We start from the raw sequence: 8,450 nt of genomic DNA on the forward strand, positions 1-8,450 counted from the left end.
AAGGGATCATTAGATTGTTAGCATGCATTGGGTCACAATGGTTCCTTGCTTCTCTTAACCTCTGTGGTGTCACAATACATCCCATGCCCTTTTAGGCCACTTGATGTCACAATGAACCATTTGATTCTTGGCCTTCATGGTGTCAAAATGGTTCCTTGCTTCTATAGGTACCCATGCTGTCAGAGTTCATCCGTGGTCCTTTTGCGCCCCCTGGTGTCAAAAGGGATTCTTAGATTGTTAGCCTGCATTGGGTCACAATGGTTCCTTGCTTCTCTTAACCCCTCTGGTGTCACAATGCATTCCAAGCCCTTTTAGGCCACTTGATGTCACAATGAATCATTTGATTCTTGGCCTCCATGGTGACAGAATTGTACCAGGTTTTACTTGGGCCCCATGCTTTCACAATCCATCCCTGCCCCTTTTAGGCCCATTGGTGTCAAAAGGGATCATTAGATTGTTAGCCTGCATTGGGTCACAATGGTTCCTTGCTTCTCTTAACCCCTGTGGTGTCACAATGCATCCCATGCCCTTTTAGGCCACATGATGTCACAATGAATCATTTGATTCTTGGCCTCCACGGTGTCATAATGGTTCCTTGTTTCTATTGGGCCCCATGCTGTCACAATTCATGCCTGGCCCTTTTACGCCCCCTGGTGTCAAATGGGATCCTGGGATTATAAGCCTCCATTGGGTCACAATGGATCCTTGCTTCTCTTAACCCCTGTGGTGTCACAATGCATCCCATGCCCTTTTAGGCCACTTGATGTCACAATGAATCATTTGATTCTTGGCCTCCATGGTGGCGTAATTGTACCAGGTTTTAATTGGGCCCCATGCTTTCACAATATATCCCTGGACCTTTTAGGCCCGTTGGTGTCAAAAGGGATCATTAGATTGTTAGCCTGCATTGGGTCACAATGGTTCCTTGCTTCTCTTAACCTCTGTGGTGTCACAATGCATCCCATGCCCTTTTAGGCCACTTGATGTCACAATGAATCATTTGATTCTTGGCCTCCATGGTGTCATAATGGTTCCTTGTTTCTATTGGGCCCCATGCTGTCACAATTCATCCCTGGCCCTTTTACGACCCCTGGTGTCAAATGGGATCCTGGGATTATTAGCCTCCATTGGGACACAATGGATCCTTGCTTCTCTTAACCCCTGTGGTGTCACAATGCATCCCATGCCCTTTTAGGCCACTTGATGTCACAATGAATAATTTCATTCTTGGCCTCCGCAGTGGCATATTAGAATCTTGCTTCTATTGGTCCCCGTGGTGTAACAATCCATCCCTGGCCCTTTTTATACCCCCTGGTCCACCAGGGATCATTAGATTGTTAGCCTGCATTGGGTCACAATGGTTCCTTGCTTCTCTTAACCTCTGTGGTGTCACAATGCATCCCATGCCCTTTTAGGCCACTTGATGTCACAATGAATCATTTGATTCTTGGCCTTCATCGTGTCATAATGGTTCCTTGCTTCTATAGGTCCCCATGCTGTCAAGGATCATCCGTGGTCCTTTTGCGCCCCCTGGTGTCAAAAGGGATTCTTAGATTGTTAGCCTGCATTGGGTCACAATGGTTCCTTGCTTCTCTTAACCCCTGTGGTATCACAATGCATCCCATGCCCTTTTAGGCCACTTGATGTCACAATGAATCATTTGATTCTTGGCCTCCATGGTGTCATAATGGTTCCTTGTTTCTATTGGGCCCCATGCTGTCACAATTCATCCCTGGCCCTTTTACGCCCCCTGGTGTCAAATGGGATCCTGGGATTATTAGCCTCCATTGGGTCACAATGGATCCTTGCTTCTCTTAACCCCTGTGCTGTCACAATGCATCCCATGCCCTTTTAGGCCACTTGATGTCACAATGAATCATTTGATTCTTGGCCTCCACGGTGGCATAATAGATCCTTGCTTCTATTGGTCCCCGTGCTGTAACAATCCATCCCTGGCACTTTTTATAACCCCTGGTGCCACAAGGGATCATTAGATTGTTAGCATGCATTGGGTCACAATGGTTCCTTGCTTCTCTTAACCTCTGTGGTGTCACAATACATCCCATGCCCTTTTAGGCCACTTGATGTCACAATGAACCTTTTGATTCTTGGCCTTCATGGTGTCAAAATGGTTCCTTGCTTCTATAGGTCCCCATGCTGTCAGAGTTCATCCGTGGTCCTTTTGCGCCCCCTGGTGTCAAAAGGGATTCTTAGATTGTTAGCCTGCATTGGGTCACAATGGTTCCTTGCTTCTCTTAACCCCTGTGGTGTCACAATGCATTCCAAGCCCTTTTAGGCCACTTGATGTCACAATGAATCATTTGATTCTTGGCCTCCATGGTGACAGAATTGTACCAGGTTTTACTTGGGCCCCATGCTTTCACAATCCATCCCTGCCCCTTTTAGGCCCATTGGTGTCAAAAGGGATCATTAGATTGTTAGCCTGCATTGGGTCACAATGGTTCCTTGCTTCTCTTAACCCCTGTGGTGTCACAATGCATCCCATGCCCTTTTAGGCCACATGATGTCACAATGAATCATTTGATTCTTGGCCTCCACGGTGTCATAATGGTTCCTTGTTTCTATTGGGCCCCATACTGTCACAATTCATGCCTGGCCCTTTTACGCCCCCTGGTGTCAAATGGGATCCTGGGATTATAAGCCTCCATTGGGTCACAATGGATCCTTGCTTCTCTTAACCCCTGTGCTGTCACAATGCATCCCATGCCCTTTTAGGCCACTTGATGTCACAATGTATCATTTGATTCTTGGCCTCCATGGTGGCATAATTGTACCAGGTTTTACTTGGGCCCCATGCTTTCACAATTCATCCCTGCCCCTTTTAGGCCCATTGGTGTCACAAGGGATCATTGGATTGTTAGCCTGCATTGGGTCACAATGGTTCCTTGCTTCTCTTAACCTCTGTGGTGTCACAATGCATTCCAAGCCCTTTTAGGCCACTTGATGTTCACAATGAACCATTTGATTCTTGGCCTTCATGGTGTCATAATGGTTCCTTGCTTCTATAGGTCCCCATGCTGTCAGAGTTCATCCGTGGTCCTTTTGCGCCCCCTGGTGTCAAAAGGGATTCTTAGATTGTTAGCCTGCATTGGGTCACAATGGTTCCTTGCTTCTCTTAACCCCTGTGGTGTCACAATGCATCCCATGCCCTTTTAGGCCACTTGATGTCACAATGAATCATTTGATTCTTGGCCTCCATGGTGGCAGAATTGTACCAGGTTTTACTTGGGCCCCATGCTTTCACAATTCATCCCTGGCCCTTTTACGCCCCCTGGTGTCAAATGGGATCCTGGGATTATTAGCCTCCATTGGGTCACAATGGATCCTTGCTTCTCTTAACCCCTGTGGTGTCACAATGCATCCCATGCCCTTTTAGGCCACTTGATGTCACAATGAATCATTTGATTCTTGGCCTCCATGGTGTCATAATGGATCCTTGTTTCTATTGGGCCCCATGCTGTCACAATTCATCCCTGGCCCTTTTACGCCCCCTGGTTTCAAATGGGATCCTGGGATTATTAGCCTCCATTGGGTCACAATGGATCCTTGCTTCTCTTAACCCCTGTGGTGTCACAATGCATCCCATGCCCTTTTAGGCCACTTGATGTCACAATGAATCATTTGATTCTTGGCCTCCACGGTGGCATAATAGATCCTTGCTTCTATTGGTCCCCGTGCTGTAACAATCCATCCCTGGCCCTTTTTATACCCCCTGGTGCCACAAGGGATCATTAGATTGTTAGCCTGCATTGGGTCACAATGGTTCCTTGCTTCTCTTAACCTCTGTGGTGTCACAATGCATTCCAAGCCCTTTTAGGCCACTTGATGTCACAATGAACCATTTGATTCTTGGCCTTCATGGTGTCATAATGGTTCCTTGCTTCTATAGGTCCCCATGCTGTCAGAGTTCATCCGTGGTCCTTTTGCGCCCCCTGGTGTCAAAAGGGATTCTTAGATTGTTAGCCTGCATTGGGTCACAATGGTTCCTTGCTTGTCTTAACCTCTGTGGTGTCACAATGCATCCCATGCCCTTTTAGGCCACTTGATGTCACAATGAATCATTTGATTCTTGGCCTCCATGGTGTCATAATGGTTCCTTGTTTCTATTGGGCCCCATGCTTTCACAATTCATCCCTGCCCCTTTTAGGCCCATTGGTGTCAAAAGGGATCATTAGATTGTTAGCCTGCATTGGGTCACAATGGTTCCTTGCTTCTCTTAACCTCTGTGGTGTCACAATGCATCCCATGCCCTTTTAGGCCACTTGATGTCACAATGAATCATTTGATTCTTGGCCTCCATGGTGTCATAATGGTTCCTTGTTTCTATTGGGCCCCATGCTGTCACAATTCATCCCTGGCCCTTTTACGCCCCCTGGTGTCAAATGGGATCCTGGGATTATTAGCCTCCATTGGGTCACAATGGATCCTTGCTTCTCTTAACCCCTGTGCTGTCACAATGCATCCCATGCCCTTTTAGGCCACTTGATGTCACAATGAATCATTTCATTCTTGGCCTCCATGGTGGCGTAATTGTACCAGGTTTTAATTGGGCCCCATGCTTTCACAATACATCCCTGGCCCTTTTAGGCCCATTGGTGTCAAAAGGGATCATAAGATTGTTATCCTCCATTGGGTCACAATGGATCCTTGCTTCTCTTAACCTCTGTGGTGTCACAATGCATCCCATGCCCTTTTAGGCCACTTGATGTCACAATGAATCATTTGATTCTTGGCCTCCACGATGTCATAATGGTTCCTTGTTTCTATTGGGCCCCATGCTGTCACAATTCATCCCTGGCCCTTTTACGCCCCCTGGTGTCAAATGGGATCCTGGGATTATTAGCCTCCATTGGGTCACAATGGATCCTTGCTTCTCTTAACCCCTGTGGTGTCACAATGCATCCCATGCCCTTTTAGGCCACTTGATGTTACAATGAATCATTTGATTCTTGGCCTCCATGGTGGCATAATTGTACCAGGTTTTACTTGGGCCCCATGCTTTCACAATTCATCCCTGCCCCTTTTAGGCCAATGGTGTCAAAAGGGATCATTAGATTGTTAGCCTGCATTGGGTCACAATGGTTCCTTGCTTCTCTTAACCTCTGTGGTGTCACAATGCATTCCAAGCCCTTTTAGGCCACTTGATGTCACAATGAATCATTTGAATCTTGGCCTCCATGGTGTCATAATGGTTCCTTGTTTCTATAGGTCCCCATGCTGTCACAATTAATCCCTGGCCCTTTTACGCCCCCTGGTGTCTAATGGGATCCTGGGATTATTAGCCTCCATTGGGACACAATGGATCCTTGCTTCTCTTAACCCCTGTGGTGTCACAATGCATCCCATGCCCTTTTAGGCCACTTGATGTCACAATGAATCATTTCATTCTTGGCCTCCGCGGTGGCATATTAGAATCTTGCTTCTATTGGTCCCCGTGCTGTAACAATCCATCCCTGGCCCTTTTTATACCCCCTGGTGCCACAAGGGATCATTAGATTGTTAGCCTCCATTGGGTCACAATGGTTCCTTGCTTCTCTTAACCCCTGTGGTGTCACAATGCATCCCATGCCCTTTTAGGCCACTTGATGTCACAATGAATCATTTGATTCTTGGCCTCCATGGTGACAGAATTGTACCAGGTTTTACTTGGGCCCCATGCTTTCACAATTCATCCTTGCCCCTTTTAGGCCCATTGCTGTCAAAAGGGATCATTAGATTGTTAGCCTGCATTGGGTCTCAATGGTTCCTTGCTTCTCTTAACCTCTGTGGTGTCACAATGCATCCCATGCCCTTTTAGGCCACTTGATGTCACAATGAATCATTTGATTCTTGGCCTCCACGATGTCATAATGGTTCCTTGTTTCTATTGGGCCCCATGCTGTCACAATTCATCCCTGGCCCTTTTACGCCCCCTGGTGTCAAATGGGATCCTGGGATTATTAGCCTCCATTGGGTCACAATGGTTCCTTGCTTCTCTTAACCCCTGTGGTGTCACAATGCATCCCATGCCCTTTTAGGCCACTTGATGTCACAATGAATCATTTGATTCTTGGCCTCCATGGTGGCGTAATTGTACCAGGTTTTACTTGGGCCCCATGCTTTCACAATTCATCCCTGCCCCTTTTAGGCCCATTGGTGTCACAAGGGATCATTAGATTGTTAGCCTGCATTGGGTCGCAATGGTTCCTTGCTTCTCTTAACCCCTGTGGTGTCACAATGCATCCCATGCCCTTTTTGGCCACTTGATATCACAATGAAACATTTCATTTTTGGCCTCCACGGTGGCATATTAGAATCTTGCTTCTATTGGTCCCCGTGCTGTAACAATCCATCCCTGGCCCTTTTTATACCCCCTGGTGCCACAAGGGATCATTAGATTGTTAGCCTCCATTGGGTCACAATGGTTCCTTGCTTCTCTTAACCCCTGTGCTGTCAAAATGCATCCCATGCCCTTTTAGGCCACTTGATGTCACAATGAATCATTTGATTCTTGGCCTCCATGGTGGCGTAATTGTACCAGGTTTTAATTGGGCCCCATGCTTTCACAATACATCCCTGGACCTTTTAGGCCCGTTGGTGTCAAAAGGGATCATTAGATTGTTAGCCTCCATTGGGTCACAATGGATCCTTGCTTCTCTTAACCTCTGTGGTGTCACAATGCATCCCATGCCCTTTTAGGCCACTTGATGTCACAATGAATCATTTGATTCTTGGCCTCCATGGTGTCATAATGGTTCCTTGTTTCTATTGGGCCCCATGCTGTCACAATTCATCCCTGGCCCTTTTACGCCCCCTGGTGTCAAATGGGATCCTGGGATTATTAGCCTCCATTGGGACACAATGGATCCTTGCTTCTCTTAACCCCTGTGGTGTCACAATGCATCCCATGCCCTTTTAGGCCACTTGATGTCACAATGAATCATTTCATTCTTGGCCTCCGCGGTGACATATTAGAATCTTGCTTCTATTGGTCCCCGTGCTGTAACAATCCATCCCTGGCCCTTTTTATACCCCCTGGTGCCACAAGGGATCATTAGATTGTTAGCCTCCATTGGGTCACAATGGTTCCTTGCTTCTCTTAACCTCTGTGGTTTCACAATGCATTCCAAGCCATTTTAGGCCACTTGATGTCACAATGAATCATTTGATTCTTGGCCTCCATGGTGGCAGAATTGTACCAGGTTTTACTTGGGCCCCATGCTTTCACAATTCATCCTTGCCCCTTTTAGGCCCATTGGTGTCACAAGGGATCATTAGATTGTTAGCCTGCATTGGGTCACAATGGTTCCTTGCTTGTCTTAACCTCTGTGGTGTCACAATGCATCCCATGCCCTTTTAGGCCACTTGATGTCACAATGAATCATTTGATTCTTGGCCTCCATGGTGTCATAATGGTTCCTTGTTTCTATTGGGCCCCATGCTGTCACAATTCATCCCTGGCCCTTTTACGCCCCCTGGTGTCAAATGGGATCCTGGGATTATTAGCCTCCATTGGGTCACAATGGATCCTTGCTTCTCTTAACCCCTGTGCTGTCACAATGCATCCCATGCCCTTTTAGGCCACTTGATGTCACAATGAATCATTTGATTCTTGGCCTCCATGGTGGCGTAATTGTACCAGGTTTTAATTGGGACCCATGCTTTCACAATACATCCCTGGTCCTTTTAGGCCCATTGGTGTCAAAAGGGATCATAAGATTGTTATCTTCCATTGGGTCACAATGGATCCTTGCTTCTCTTAACCCCTGTGCTGTCAAAATGCATCCCATGCCCTTTTAGGCCACTTGATGTCACAATGAATCATTTGATTCTTGGCCTCCACGGTGGCATAATAGATCCTTGCTTCTATTGGTCCCCGTGCTGTAACAATCCATCCCTGGCCCTTTTTATAACCCCTGGTGCCACAAGGGTTCATTAGATTGTTAGCCTCCATTGGGTCACAATGGATCCTTGCTTCTCTTAACCTCTGTGGTGTCACAATGCATTCCAAGCCCTTTTAGGCCACTTGATGTCACAATGAACTATTTGATTCTTGGCCTTTATGGTGTCATAATGGTTCCTTGCTTCTATAGGTCCCCATGCTGTCAGAGTTCATCCGTGGTCCTTTTGCGCCCCCTGGTGTCAAAAGGGATTCTTAGATTGTTAGCCTGCATTGGGTCACAATGGTTCCTTGCTTCTCTTAACCCCTGTGGTGTCACAATGCATCCCATGCCCTTTTAGGACACTTGATGTCACAATGAATCATTTGATTCTTGGCCTCCATGGTGTCATAATGGATCCTTGTTTCTATTGGGCCCCATGCTGTCACAATTCATCCCTGGCCCTTTACCGCCCCCTGCTGTCAAATGGGATCCTGGGATTATTAGCCTCCATTGGGTCACAATGGTTCCTTGCTTCTCTTAACCCCTGTGCTGTCACAATGCATCCCA

The sequence above is a fragment of the Cinclus cinclus genome, chromosome 13 (genome assembly GCF_963662255.1).
Source record: "Cinclus cinclus chromosome 13, bCinCin1.1, whole genome shotgun sequence".
Taxonomy (NCBI): domain Eukaryota; kingdom Metazoa; phylum Chordata; class Aves; order Passeriformes; family Cinclidae; genus Cinclus; species Cinclus cinclus.